The following is a 15,605-nucleotide window of genomic DNA, read 5'->3' as shown; positions in this document are numbered from 1 at the left end:
TTCAGGGATGCAGACAATAAAGAGCACAAATAAAATCTGTGGCTGGTGTCTGCAGCCCTGTTCCATTTCATTCCTGCATTGGCATCAGAGTTTCCTCAAATTCTTCCTGTGCTTGGAAATCTCCGGGGATAGCGTTCAAGTCTTTCATGCTGCTAGTAATTCCAGTCTGCACCATTAAAGCTGCATTTTCTAACCATCCCTTGGTAATTGTTGCAAGGACTTAGACAAGTAAGACTATCCAAAGGCATCACTAAGGTCAAACTGTGGTAGAAAGTGCTCTGATTTTATCCTGGAGATTGATGCTTGTATCACCTTTTTTTCGATTCAGCAGCTGGGGTTATAAAATGTACTTGCAATCACTGATAACATGTTAGATCAGACTACAAGTGGAGTAACACAGTATTTTATACACTGTGTGTAGTTTTACCTAATGCAACAATAAATCAGTGAAGGCAGAGGTCTTTTTTAAATTTTAATGAAAATTCAACTGCTGAAAACATAATTACTTCTGGCTGAAGTTCTAGAAATATGAATTTTCTTCAGTTCTTTAAAGCTGCAAAAATTGTTTTAACTACAAACTTTCTGGGAAGGCAGTAAAGAAACAAGCAATAAAAGAAGAGACAGTGCATTCAATATATTATAATTACTTTGTCATTGGCTATAAGCAAACTGAGGGGAGAGGGCCAGACGATAAAATGTACTTCGAGTTAGCTGTAAAAAATTCCCTTTACTGAGCACAATCTAAAAACAATCTCTGTACAAGAATGAGACAGAAATTGGGAGAATGGGCCTATTGTACCATTTCATGGATATAAAATAATGATAAAATTCAAAAATATTTAGCAGCTGATCAATAAACCACATTTTTATGCAAGTCCAGAAGGCTTAGTAGAGAGCTTTTTTTTGCCAGATTATTATAACTACTGAAAAATATGCTTTTCTTTTCTTTCACTGAATTTTTATGTTGCAAAGTATCAGTTATATATAGTAAACCTAATTAATATTTATTAAATGGGTGGCACAAGAGGGAGAAATAGAGTATTAAAGAATATACCAATATGCTACTAGACTTCTACAGCATTTTTCTTGTAAGTTTTAAAGCAATGTTTCTGTGAAATTAACATTATTCTTTCCTTAAACCGGCCTACCTACAGAAACAGACCTAAAGTTGATACCAAGTGACCATGCTTATTAGAATACTGAAGATTTGAACAGCATTAAGCAGAATGTACACTTGCTTTTTGTCTAAAAGTCGAGCAGGAAGACAGTTTATTCAGTAATTCACTTGCCCAAGGTGGATTTTTGCTTGGTTGCTTTTTTTATAAATTATGTCATGCACATATAGGATTTTTCTAATTATTTTTTTTTTAACAACATAAACTGAGAGATGTTATTCACTATTGCTTGTAGTTTGCTTGTTTTTCTGCTATGTTTCAGATGTTTTTCTCAAATTTCGTACACTTTGGAGTACATTGTCTGGTTAATGGAGAGTTGGTTGACTTTTGACTTTGATACTTTCATGATTGATTCAGAGCAGAACTAATAAGATCAAAAAGAATACTAAAAAACCCAGTTATAACAGATAAAATGTGAAATGAAACATCTTTAAAAGGCTTAAAAAAATGATACTCCTTTCCATTATTATTAGTGTTTCCACACAGAAATTATGAATTATGCATAACGGGTTGTTTCTTTTTAGCCTCCTCACAAACTTAAAATGATTGTCAGAATTGCATAGGAAAAGATTTAAAATCTGATTCTTTGATCTCATTTATATGATTTTGCACGTACAGTTTCATTGGCTTTAAGGAGTTGTTTCCAAATTATATTGGCATCAGGCTAGAATCAAATAATCACAGTTCAAACACCACATACACCACTCGTATCCACACAACATCACTGGCTTTCATGAACTTAAAAGGTACAAGTGGCGAGCTGCTACATCTTATCTGCAGGTTCGAGGAAATAGATTTTATTCTGTTGCCTCTGGTGGCTTTATACCTGCATATACAAACAATGTTTTTGTCTCAAAGTAGCATACGTTATAACTAGCTAAAAGGTATTTCCTAATATTTTTTCTCTTATGGAAACTGCATGATATGAACTATTTTCTGATCTTTACTTGGAGAATACCTAAGTAACTATCAATTTACTGCCTAGTTGTCATCTCCCACCACATAAACTCTTATTAAAGTAATAATGATAATAACAGCAAAAGCACTGGCCAAGAGATTTATATTTAGGCAGTGAATAGGAGCCTTGAGAAAGCCTGTAGTAGTTTTGAAAAATATTCTATCTAGAATGACAAAAGTGAAAACTGTTTAGAAGCTACCATCCAGGGGAGGAATGCTGTATATCCTTTAGAAACTCTGTTGGCTTTCACAGACTGCTTGGAAAAAGTTAGCATCCGTTTTGGGAAAGTATATTCCTTCATGTGTTGTGATATATTTCTGCAAAGCAAACTTACTATCAAGCAGAACAAGTTTTCCTATGGCTGGGTATCTGTTTCTGCTCAGCCAAGGTGCATCTGGGAATGTATTTCCCCTTGCAGCAGCAGGTGGCGTTGAATAGCTCACGTTATTTTCACACTCATAATCGTTTTGTCTTACATGTAAAAACTTCTCTTCCAAAAGAGATAATCCGCAATAGAATTCAAGACGTTTTTATAGATGCAGCAGACTTTCTACATGACAAAAGTGGGGGTCATATTCTTCCAACTTTAATCACGATGAGAATTAAGACTATAAATAATGTATTTAAGGAACAGCAAGAATAGGTGTGATAGAGTAATATTTTAATTACACTTTATTTTTCTAACCACAAAAATCTCTTGAAGCACCACAGAGTTCATGTTGTGATAAGGTCAGGTTACCATGCACCAGCACTCATTCACTCTGCAGCGAATTCACAAACCTGAGTTAGTTTTGTGGCATTCTTTGCACACCCTACCTCTGCTGAACAAAGGAACTGATTATCCTCCCAAACACATTATCTGTGTGTCTTCACTGAATATATAGCAGGGTTGCAGATTTACACTATGGTAAGTGAGAACACAGTGAGAATTAGCATCTTCTGAACTTCTTTCTGAACCTATTTCTAAAAATTAAGGGGCGTTGTAGAAGCAGTTCAAAACAGACCTTCAAATGACTTCTTAAGTTTATTTTTTAAAAATGACACACATGTGAAACAAAAAATAATTTATTTTTACCTGCACACAGGTAAAATTTAAGAACAGAAATCTTCTACAAGCAAGTGCCTATACATCAGTCTACAGTTAAGTTAGTCTCAGTACTGATTATGAGTATTTAAGAAATCCATCCATCTTTCTTTCATCAACAGTCAGAGTTTTCCATTTGCATATCTAATAATTTATGGCATGTCCTGACCCCAAGCAGTAATTGAACCAATAGATTTTCAGCCTAGATTTACTCCAGTCTGGCTGCCACAGTAATGTAACTCTGCAGGAATTTTGGATTACTCCAAATGCCACCTCCTCTTCTGAGAGGCTGACAGTCACAGGCAAAATTTAACCTCCAAAATGTCAAGGTAAAAACTCCATTGCCTAATTTAGACTATCTAACTCTCCTTTTGGAATACTTCAGATGAAAACAGGAGGGCACCATGATTACTCACTGGAAGACTGTCTTTAATGTAAGACTCTAATGATAAATGAATTCTCCTAACAGTTTAAAACCATGTAAGAGCCTAAATCTTAGAGCAAAAGGGGGAAATCTATATACCAGAGCTCCTAACTAATAATGTAAAAATTAAAAAGGAAAAAAAAAAAGGCGAGAAACTGTTATATTAGCAAGGAATCTCGTGATCAGAGACAGACTGACAAGAATTGAGCTGGGAGGAGATTTGGAAGGGGGAGATGGGATGCTTTTCTGACTCAAGCAAGCCATGGCACAGGGCAAAAACACCCAGCCAAGTGCCTGTGTTTCTTCTTCTCAAAATGTGGTTTAGAGGCCAATTTCAAGGCAGCGTTATATGCTTCAGTAAAGTGTTCTCAAAAGCTTTGAACAAGAAAAATACCAGCAAACACACAGCTCTGCACTGTTGCAGTCTCTTGGCTGAATACTAACTATAGAGAAAATGCAGCCGAGGAAGCTGTGGGCTTACAGCAGGTATTGCTTGGGAAACTCCCTCTGCTATTCGGCCACTTCTGAGTGCAGGTGAAGGAGCAGGCGTGCAGACTGGTCATGCTGCTCCTTCCAAATCATATTCCAGATATTATGAAAAGGTGCTGGGTTTGAAATTTTGTAACAACTCTCATCGGTTGGCTATTTTGTTTTCCTGAAAAGGAGCTCAATTGAATAAGCTCTGGCAGACACACAGAGCTGTGCTGTTGCCACTGACCCAGGTCCCAAAACAACACATACAGGCTGTGAGAAAATGCTACTGTCTCACAACTGTGGAGGAAAAAAAAAGAGCAGCAAAGGTACAAAATCTGACCCAGTCCTCAATTAATAGCATAAGCAGTATTTATCTATTGATGATCAAGTGCTGTCATTGTTCCTTGGTAGCTAAGTTCAATGATGATAGACAACTTGGAAAACAGGTAGATAGACAGGAAGATAGATATCCTCAGCTACTTCAACCATCCATAATATCCCATGTGCTGCCATCACTGCTTTAGCCTGACCAATTGCCTCAGTAACATGTTCCATCTTGTCCGATCAATATTAGCTCTTCAGTAACTCTTGGCAGAGTTACAGCTATCTGCTAGCACAGGAAGAACCTCCTCTTGCCTTATTGTACAAAGGAAAGTCATATGGAAGAAGAAACACCATTATCTATTTAAATACTTTCATTTAATTGCTTTCATTGACTTGTTTTTGGCTCTGATACCTTTTTTTTTTTGTACCTGTTATGCAAATACTTTAGAGAAAAAAACATATTGCAGTATCAGAAAATGAATGAACATTGAAGAGTTTAACAGGAAATCTGGGTTTGGTGCCCAAGCAATTACTGTGTGCCTCAATTCTGTAGATTTAAAATGGGATTAACTATACCATTAAATTACCTGTTGTAAGACTAAGGATATTCATGTGATTAGCAGACCTATATAAAAACAAGATCCAGGGGCAGAACTGCTGCTGTTTCTTCCCAAGCTTAGGAGCTGACTGAGATACTGAAGGATGATATGATACAGTAGTGCAGGATCAAAAGGAGGGGAAGGCAGGGCCATGTGTGGTATGGGAATAACAGCACTGGAAGAAAAACATCCCTGGCTTTACTACCCCAAATCTCTCATTAACTGGCAAAGGGAGGACAGAATAGAATAAAACGTTCCTTATCCCACCCAGCTGCTGCTGAAAGAGTGCGTGTTCCTGGTGGGCGTCTGGGAAAACAGCAAATACCAGTGAGAGACAGAAATTGTGACATCTCCCTTGGTACCCTGAGGACATACAGAATGGTGGGAAGTTTCCTGTGTTATCTGTGTGATCGCTGAAAGTTCTCCTTGCTGTAACGCACAGAGCAATAGGGGATAAATCCTGTTTTGTTAAAGTAAAATGCATCTCAGCTGAAATGATCTGCAAAAATGTTAAGGACAACAAAAATATCCCTTCCCTATAAACTGTTGATCTCCCATGTTTCTGGCTCCTCTGTCAACATTAGCCTGTCACCATTTCTGTCCTTTTCTCCTTTTTTTTTTTTTTTTTTCTTTCTTTCTTTTCTGACAGGTTCCTTCAACCAAGCTTCTTTTCCAGATTGGAGATGAAACGCACAGGTGGAGAGTCAACTGCCTAATTGTTATAAGGCTAAATATTTTTTCACTTGCTTAAGATGTAATAAGTCCTGGAGTGCTCTCCGCTTACACAAGAGGATTTCAGCGCAGAGGCGTGCTCGAGAAAGGTGTTTGTGTAGAAGAGGGAAAAATTCTGCAGGTCAGTGTAATCTTTGTTACTCTAAGAATTACTGAGTGTAATGTGCTGTGGGTTGTTGGGGTTCTTTTCCCTTTAATGAAGCAGTGGCTTATGGGAAAGATTAAGGGCTATAAAATCTGCATCCTAATAGTGTCAGAACCTCAATATCAAACGTCAGAAGCTTTGAAGGTAGAGGCTTTCCAATTGGTATTTTAAGTTGTTGCTGAGCAAACTTTTCATTTAAATCAAAAAAATGGGTTTGATCCTTCAGGTTTTTCCCTTAAAATTTCCACACTAGGACAGCAGTCACATGATGGGGTCAAAATCCCATCATGTTCTTCAGGGTAAATGCCTCTTACTGAGATGGGGGTGTAAAGGCAAGGGTGCAGAAAGCTTACTGGCTCATGAACAACTCTGAATGTTGCTTTATAGAGGGAGCATACTGCAGAATGTGCACCCCAGCTAGTTTTGTCATGGTGAGGACAGCACAGCACAAGAGATGAGGCTACTGCAAGAGGTGGTACAAGAAAACCTGCCTTTAGAAGGAGGATAAAATGTAAGGAAGCTCATGTAAGTAACAGGTTTGTTTCAGGTTGAAAGTTAGTTTTCCTTTTTTCATCTGTTTTTTTCAGGTTAAAGTCACTAAATGAAAACCGGCTATGTTTGGTGGGCAGTTATTCTCTGAAGCTGACTGACAGAGGAACCCATTTATGAAAAAGGAAACAATAGAAGTACAGCATCACAACAGCAGCAGAAACCAACTCACTGGAGACGGCAGATGAACAGAACACTAGTAGTTATGGTTAATATTTAGTCATTCTCAATAACAGCTTGTCCCAGTGTGGGGAGGAGCTGGAAAATACCCATGAGTGCTCTCATCAACTGTGGTTAGCTCAACAGAGGCCTCTGCTGAGCAAATAGGAACTGCCTGAGACAAGCTCAAAAACATGCCGAGCATCTCACCTTCACATACCTTTATAAGGACCATATAGTACTCCTCTTACAGGCAATTTTGTGAGGAAAGAAAATTCCAAAGGGACAGATAAGTGTGAATAGATCTGTCTTATTTCTATGGAAAAAAAAAAAAAAATCAAGAGCTGTGCCTTATGAAATAAGAATGTTCACACATGGTTTGCAATTAGAGATTATTTTATATATTTTGCTGTAATTTTGTTTATTAAAGGTTCAAAAGTTATTTGAGCAATTGTACCAGAGAGAATGTGATTTGCATTAAGATTTAAAGTATACCTTTGGATCATTTCAAACTGTCTTCTGTCTTTGTTTAACTGAATATGCCATGCTGAAACTGAATCAAACCATTGATTTATCAGAAGTGCTTTATTCTTCACTCTAGATCTATGCAGATCTAAGCTATAAACCAGGAAAGCAGTAAAAAGTTGCATTTGTAAATATTTTAGAGAAGACTGTTGTTCTGTGGAGCTTTATGCTGTTTTCTCTGGTGCTATTGAGTGCTTTGTAGAAGCTCATTTGGGAAATGTATTCTTTGATTTTGGTAATCAATTGATCAACATTTGAAGCTTTTCTCAGACACACAGTTATTGTGAAGAGCAGTACTTTCAAATACCCATTTGATTGTGTTTGTGATGTTTGCTTTATTCGACTCTGCTCCAGGCAAATTAAAATGTACTGCTATATAATAAGTATGGGAAGGTTAGCATTCACACTTTAGGGATAAAACATTTTGACAGTTCTATTCTACATTTGCATTTAAAAATTTTAACGCTTTTGATTAGACCCTATGTTTATCGTAGGATCTCTTGTAGGCATTACTACTGTGAGATTGTTACCTTTCAGGATTTGTTCTGGACTGCTTCTCTGTGGGGAAGCACAAAAGCCTGCTGGTTCCACATACATCTTGTTTTCTGGTCCATGGTATGTCTCATTTTCTTTAATTTCTCATGGGGGTCCACCTGTATCGCTACTGCTGAGTCATTCTCATTTCTTTCTGAGATTTTTTGATGTGCAGAGTTAGGGAAAGACATATGCATAGGTCTCTCTTACATGCTTGGTATATTTTTCCTACTGGTCTCCAAATTCTCAATTTTTGGTGCACAGTAGAATCCCCAAGGGGACAGAGGCAGACATTGTCTGGAGAGAGACAAGAGATATTGCCACGACATCCATTATTATTTTAGCCAGTGGACAGGTGATACTTAAACACAGCATATGCACAGACAATGGTCAACATTCTGAGCTCATGAAAACCATCACTGACACAGGCTGATGTCTGAAGGACTGGTCACTAGAACTGTCCATGTTATTTGCTCCCCTTTTATTTTATCCTTCGTCTTTCTGTATTAGTAACGTTCAGGAGGGATTCAGATAACCTGATGGAACGTCTACAACATTGCTATCACCAAGAAACATTCACTGAGGTAATAAGGCAAATGTACACTGTCTCAAGAGGTTTGTGTGTAAATTAGACCCAGCGACAGAAAAAAAATCCCAAACCAAAAAACAAACTGGCTAGATACTTCAGACTTTTCAGAAGAGCAGAGAGAAGCAAGAAAACATTGTAGGTTTTACCAGGAAAATCTATTTGAGCTGAAATAAGGTCTTCTCCCTTATAGTTTAGCCAGTCCCTAGAGACTTTGTGTAATTATTATTAGATTTACCTTGGGAAGGATATGGACTTAGGTGGAACCAGAAATCTTGTGCGGTGAATTCTCCGGGAACTCCTTCCTGCATTAGGCCCCATTACTCTGGCTCCAAAGCCCAGGAAACTCAAACACCCTCATAGACTGCTGCTCTTTTCCATACCTCCCTTTACTTCTGGGAGCTGTTTCTTCTGACTCAGCAATAAATAGCAGAGAAGAGAAGTACTCTGGGGATTCAGACATATGATATGTACAAAGTCATGCTTTCTGATTGTGAAGGGGACCACAAGTAAATCCTCCCTGTGCACCCACATTGGGTCTTGCATTGAAAAACATCAAAATCTGAATTATACAGAGGCTATGCAGCACTATGGGTAAGAACATTGGCCTTTCACGTCTTATTATGTTGTTAATTAGTTAATGTTTGTAAAGCACTTTGAAGATGAAAAGCCCTATATAAGTTCTAAGTGTTATTATCTCTAGAGACCTGGGTTCAATTCAAAGGTGCTTAATTACATATGCCATAAATTAGACTTAATGAGTTGTGGAATCATATGCTTTATGTGATGCATGCAGGTTTCTCAGCTAGATCTAGGCCTTATGGTGTGCTGCAGTACTTCTTTAGGTATTCAGAGCTGTTAAGAAAAATTACACAAAAATAGAGCAGATAATTTCTAAAAATAATTGGACTGCATTTCAGTACTATTTAGGACTTGGTGAAGCAAATTACCAGGAGCTTTGCTCTGCTGTATCTAGTGAATTTCTAGTAACCAACTTCAAATTGCTGAAGGTAACATCATTGTTTTTAAATTGTGGTATAGACATGATTCTAATTTTTACTTCTGTCCCATATTTTGACTTAGCAGAAGGGAGCTGAGAGATATTAGTATGACTGCTGTCCTTCCAGTGATGCCCTGAAATGTCCCATCAGGGCTGGGGACCTCTTGGTGTTGGGTTATGTTCACAAGCATAAGAAAAGAAGTTCCCAGCTCTAGAGATACTATCATATAATTTACAGCAAACCATTACAAGCAGTAAGTGCAAAAAGGGGAAGTAATGGTTATAGGAAAATGTGGTTTCATCGGCTTTGCAGAGCTGAGAGTTTCCATGTTATGTAAGTTATATATTTTGTGGCCAGAAAGCTACAGAATTTGCCCCACTCAAGCCCAGGCATGAGGGTGTCTGTCCAGCAATGAGTGCAGACAGCTAGCTGCTCCTGGTTGTTCCTCAACCAGCAGTGTTCAGAGACGCAGAAAACCAGCAGGATCGTTCTCCTGTCCTAAAGTGCCTCCCACGTGTTCCTGCAGCAGAATATCTCCATTTTACCTTGGGCCTTTCACAGGCACAGAGAGAGAGGCAGGATTTATCCTGCGTATAAATATGTTAGAAGTGATTGTGTTCATTAGTACAACCTAAGTAGATTGGAAAAACTAATTAATAGCAATTTACTATAAGTGTCTCTAACAGACTTACTTGAAAGTATTTATCCTGAAGTGAAAGTCATTTGATTTCATTAATGTTTATTGTAAGCATATGCAGGCTATCTTCCAGGGGAAAATGTATTTTTGAGTACTCCAGACAATTGAAACTAGTGAGCCCACTGTCTGGAGAAAGCATCTGTAACCACAGCCAAAAGAGGAACGAGATTTCCGACATTCTTTCAAGACATGTGTTTGAAGCATGGGTTCCCACCACTTTCAGAGTGACTTGCAGGCCATTTTCTTTATATAGATTTAGACAAGTCAATGTGGTCCTAGATTCATCTTGATAAATGCCTTTGTGATTTCTCCCTTGTCCGTTTTCTCCTGTGTTATTCTATTGCTTATTTCAAATAGGACTATGTTCTCAAGAAACTTTAAATGGGACAAAGCATAGTTTTGGACTGTTTTTTGCCACTCACATTTCTGTACTTCTAAGAAATGAATCTAGTCTTAGACCTTAATTACTGGGGTGCATCTCCTTCAAAAACAAGATCAGTTTTGTTGAATACTTTTCAAATACTCTAATAAATAAGAACTTCACATGAATGCTGATTTGAGTTCCAGGCTGTGGTTAAATGTTTTAATAGTGTAGCAAACTTATCAGCAAACCTTTCCTTCCCCACCCTACCCCCTTCCCTTTTTACAATGAACAGATTTTTATCCGACCGGCTCGTGACTTGGGGATTTTTACAAGCAGGTTTGGGAACTTGTCCAATATTTTGAAATTTGAGCCTGAAAACAACAACAAAATCTTTGAAAAATGGTGTTTTAAATAGTGTGTATCAACTGGATAAAATTTTGACTTGCTGAAGTACACACAGGATTCTGTTGTCTGAGCTAACTATCTCAACTGGAAGTTACCCATCTGATTCCTTTTTTTAATACTCCAAGACACCATATATACTAGCATAACTCCATTGAGGTACCAAATCAATGGAGCTGTAAGACCCTCTTCATTTCTGAACTACTATAGCCTTTTGTCAAAAGGCGGTAAGTATATTCACATTGTTATTATTTCATCTGGGCATTTTAAGTCTGTCTCTTTTCCTCCTCTGTTTCCAAGATGTTAGTGACTGACATACTCTAGCAGTGATATCACTCTTGCTTAAACATCAGTGAAGAAGCTATCCAAGCAACTGAGAATGTTGTAAGCTCTAGCAGCTGCACTGAACTGCCTGTTACAGAGACATCGGGCAGGAGGAACAAGCGTACAGTGTTGTGAAAGCGCTTTTTTACAGCCAGGCCTCCAACTCTGACCAAGTGTGCTAATGGCTGATAAGGGTGCTCTTTGAGAAAACAATTCATGGGTTACAAGAAGCATTAAATGTGTGTGGAGAAACATCTTGGTGAGTTAATACCCAGTAAAGAACTCTGGTCACTTGGCGATTGTGTTTGTTGACCCAGTTAGGAGTTTTACAAAAACAGTCACCATCCTTTTGACTTGTGACTTCCCCAGTCATTTTCCTGTTTAAGTCCCTAATTTAACAAAGCACGAATCCGTCTCTCTCTGAAAGTCTTTGACCATGGAAACAGTGCTCATGAGGTCTGGAAGACTTCTGGATCATTACTGCCTCTACCTTCCTCTGCCTGTCTGCAAGCAAGGGGTTATCACAGGTCAGCTGCAGAACAGAAAGTGGGGCAGTAAATTGTGGGGTAAGCACAGATTTTATACTGATGTGTCTGATTTTTATACCAGCCTGGATGAAGAGCATCCATCAGAATATGGTGCAGATACATGTGAATCATCATAAACTCACTGATAGCTGTTGTTTATTTCAGTGGACCTGTGGATTTTGTTTCAGCAGAGCTGAAAAGTTTACTGATGATCTGCTGCATGATTGTTGAATTTCTTTCTCTCTACGGTGAAGACGTGGTGCAGAAAGGAAGAAAATCACACATAAAATGCAAAAAAAAAAAAAAAAGATTGGTTGGTTGATTGCCCTGTTGGTCTCAGCAGGGGAAGGGTGAGAAGCACAAAGGGCTTTCAAAATTACTAGTATCACCAGTGTGATATGGTTTAAATTTTAAACAGATGTAAAGCTTTTTAAAATCATACTAATTAGTATCTATTGTTCAATATTACTGTAATACCTATTACAGTGCTGGGAGGAACAGTTTAATGTGAAAGCATTGAGAATTAGGTTCATAGATATTCAATTCCAGAAGTACTATTATGACACCAAATATTTTAGTCTCTCACACAGGCCTATGTATTCCTTCAGCAAGAAGCTCTGTCCTCTGTGCTTGAACAAGAGCATGCCTCAGTTTAACTCTCAGTTCAGTAAAATGTTTCTATTCTGAATGTTACTTAAGCTTAAATTTAGACATGTCTGTAAGTCCATTGCATTTTTGTTGACTGAGGTTAATAAGCTTGGAGTTAACAACGGGCTGAAGTGGTATTTTGAACCAGGGTTTGATCTGACAATGTGTAACAAAGTACATGTGCACACCAACACTTCTATTCTTTTCAAGTTTCCTCAGGAAATAGGCAGTGAAATTATTTCATAAGTATTCATCAGGAAATCTGCTTTATTATGACTAAGTCTTTACAGTTAAGCCTAAACTTAGCTCTGCACTAGGTGTTGATTGAAATTTTGACTTAAGTAGGTGCACAGTCCATGACTATATGCATCTAGCGAGAGAGATTTATTAATTGAGGTGGTCAAGTCACACTGTTGCCTGGCAAAGGATATCAGAAAGCTTTTAGGCTTAAAAATGAACAACTCCATAAAGCTGGAGTTTGTCATGGAAACATCATCACACCAACCAATTGGTGTTATTCGTTCACCCCATTAGAGTAATTATTTGTAATTGTTATTACTGTAGCATATGTCCAGCACTTAAACAGCACCTATTACTGGGAAGAGCTGGATTATTCATCAGGAGAAACCGAGAAATTGAGTTGAAAATGCCAAATCAGGCAGGCAGATGGAATTATCTCATGTGGCATTCACTCTTAAAAGAATTTTTTTTTTCTTTCACTTCCTCATGCATGCAAACAAGGAAGCAAATGAACACTATCTCCCAGTTTCACAAGAAAAGAGTAAGAAGTCAGAAATACCGTAACCACTGAAAGACAGCTTGAATATAGAAACACTTTGGTGGACCCAATCTTCAGGAGTGCACTCAGTTTGGCTGACGCTGAGGGGTACTTCTGACCCACCAAGACACACTCCTGTGAGCAGTGAGCTCTGACCCAGTGTCACTGACAAAGGTAGAAACAGCCCTTCGGTCAGCCATGAGCAAAGATCAAATCCACAGAGAATTTCAACCACTGTATGTACTGCCCTCCTAGTAGAAAAAGATCAGGGTATATACGGATAATCTATCACCATTGTTTTTTCAGAAACCCCAAATCCTGCAGAGTTGTTTTGGATTAAGAGAGAGGAAAAGGATGGGACTCTTGTCTAAGTGCCAGGTAGATTGTTTTATTTCCTTCCATTAAAATTGTCATAATTAATGAGGAATTTGATTCTAAAATTGTTCTTAAAAATAGATCACATCAGCTGTATATTTTCATTTATGATTTCCCATGCACTGATAATGTGATTCATGCTAATGTGATTTAAGAGTCAGAATTAAAAAGTATTCAAAACATGCAACTGTTTCATCTAGATTCCTGAGAGGAACCTGAGGTCCTTTGAAATTTTGCTCAGAATTACCCAAGATTATGAAAAAATGCTCTCTTGTTTTCGCATTAATTTGCTTACAGTTAGCTTTGCAATATCCTTAAAAAAAAATTGATGTTACACCCATCTGCATGCATTTAAGCTCGGTCTGCTAAAATGTAATGCTTGAGCTCATGATGAAAGCTGCAACAATTGTTTGCCCTCACAATACAAAAGGAAATAAAACGAAGGGTTCGGAAAGGACTAACTGTTGCAAATCAAGACTTCAAAATCTCTGTTAAACTACTTGCTGGTCAGTATCATTTATTACAAGAAGAGGCACTTATCACAGATAAAGATATCTGGGAGCAAAACCATAATGCTGAATGTTCGTATTATGGTGATGATGAGGCAGCATTATTGTCCTTCCAGTGCCACTAAAGTGAAAGTTTTCAGTTACATCAGTTTTTTAAAATCAGGGAGTTTGGCTCTTGTTTGGCAAAGATCTCAAAGAGATAAGTTAAGCCTATTAGCCTGAATGTGACAGTTAATATGCTGATGTTAAGAATGTGCTTAAAGTCAAGAGCTCTTGGCTAGGCATTTTGACTCATTAAAGGGGAAATAAATGTCAAAGTGAAGAAGATAAAACTGTAATACAGAATGTATTAATATAATAAAGCATACTGAAGATATTGCCTCTCTCTGTTATTTGTTAGTAAAGGGGATGGCATGCATTTCTGTAATGGATAAAAAGGTTATATATAAGAAAATATTCTGTTCCCTGTCTTACACTGAAAGCATTTTATATAAAACAGATAGAAAGTTGCTCATTCATTGTTTTAATACCCAAGATCAGTGTCCACTGAACGGCAATTCATGTAGTCCTATGGTCTGACATCATATGTCCAAGAAACTTGTGGGAAATAATGGAAAGAGCTCTTAAAAGGCTGCAGAGAGGTGACAGCCTGGAAAAAGCTAATTAAAGTATGTTTAAAAAATTGTGTTTCTTAAGATCTTTCATTAAAAAACAAGCTCAATGTAAAATAAAATAGATTAAGATGATGCTGATGTCACTGCAGCAGCAGTAGTCCGAGTGCTGATTGTATATGCTTGATTAAGTGATTCAGATATCTTGATTTGGTTTGGCAAATGAAAACCTTGCCTTACTCTAAGTCTTTTTTACCATCTGGATTTGCATATACGTATGATATCTGTTATATTAATTATATCTATTTTCACAGGTATAGACAGACATAGCCCAGAGTTGTGGCACCCATTAATAGATCAAGCAAGCCTGTGCAGCTGTGTTTTGATCAGTGGAAAGGTTTCCTGGCATCCGAGAACTGAAACCACCTTCTGGGTATGACAAGTGCATCTAAGTATCTAGCAAGTGAAAATCAAGGGTTTCTGTAAGGAAGGAGTAAGAACACCTACCACAAAAAATTAAAAGTAAAATAACCTTTAATAATCACCACAATGCAAATTCAATTGTATGTATTGCTCTCAGTTGGCATTTAGCCATCCATCATTTGCTAGCTCATAAAGCTGATTTGCGCTCTCCCCTCCTGTCCCTGTTTCCCAGAGCTGTTGGCCTCTTTTCACCACTCCTTTCCCATAGGCACATACAACTGGGACCCAAGCACTCTTTTGTCTCTTCCTCTGGAACTCTGCTTTTTATCATATGGGGAAAGGGGGAGTTTTGTGAGCAGCTTGCTTTCTTCTTCATTGTTGAATGCCACTTACAAACTCTGTCGATAGACACTTGGAAGGTATCTAAAATGCTAGACAAGGAAACAGGTATAATTCAGAGGAAAACTGACCTTGATTGAATAGGGTCAAAATGCTTCAACCACCTCTTTCATTTGAAACTCCTCATTTACAGACTCACATTTCTTTCATTGTAGCTTGGGGTTGACATAAATATATGTGGGATCTGTGTTAGTCTTAAAGATAAGAAGTTCAGCTAGATTTAGTGGATTCTGTGACTAACCAAACTCTTTGTGAAGAACACACAACAATTTTTTCCCT

General features: G+C 37.8%; 1 long non-coding RNA gene across 2 annotated transcripts in view; it reads left to right on the top strand.

Moving 5' to 3' along the window:
- LOC128146353 (uncharacterized) overlaps positions 1–11,016 on the top strand; it is a 31,520-nt gene extending 20,504 nt beyond the window's left edge. For both annotated transcript variants that reach the window (XR_008236738.1, XR_008236739.1), the window contains 2 exons: positions 5,688–5,891; positions 6,503–11,016. This is a non-coding gene — a long non-coding RNA (uncharacterized LOC128146353). The remainder of the gene's footprint in view (positions 1–5,687; positions 5,892–6,502) is intronic.
- Positions 11,017–15,605: the final 4,589 nt, after the last annotated feature.

The sequence above is a fragment of the Harpia harpyja genome, chromosome 9 (assembly GCF_026419915.1).
Source record: "Harpia harpyja isolate bHarHar1 chromosome 9, bHarHar1 primary haplotype, whole genome shotgun sequence".
Taxonomy (NCBI): Eukaryota; Metazoa; Chordata; class Aves; order Accipitriformes; family Accipitridae; genus Harpia; species Harpia harpyja.
The sequence above is the reverse complement of the archived record's forward strand: the minus strand, read 5'-3'. Positions and strand labels throughout refer to the sequence as shown.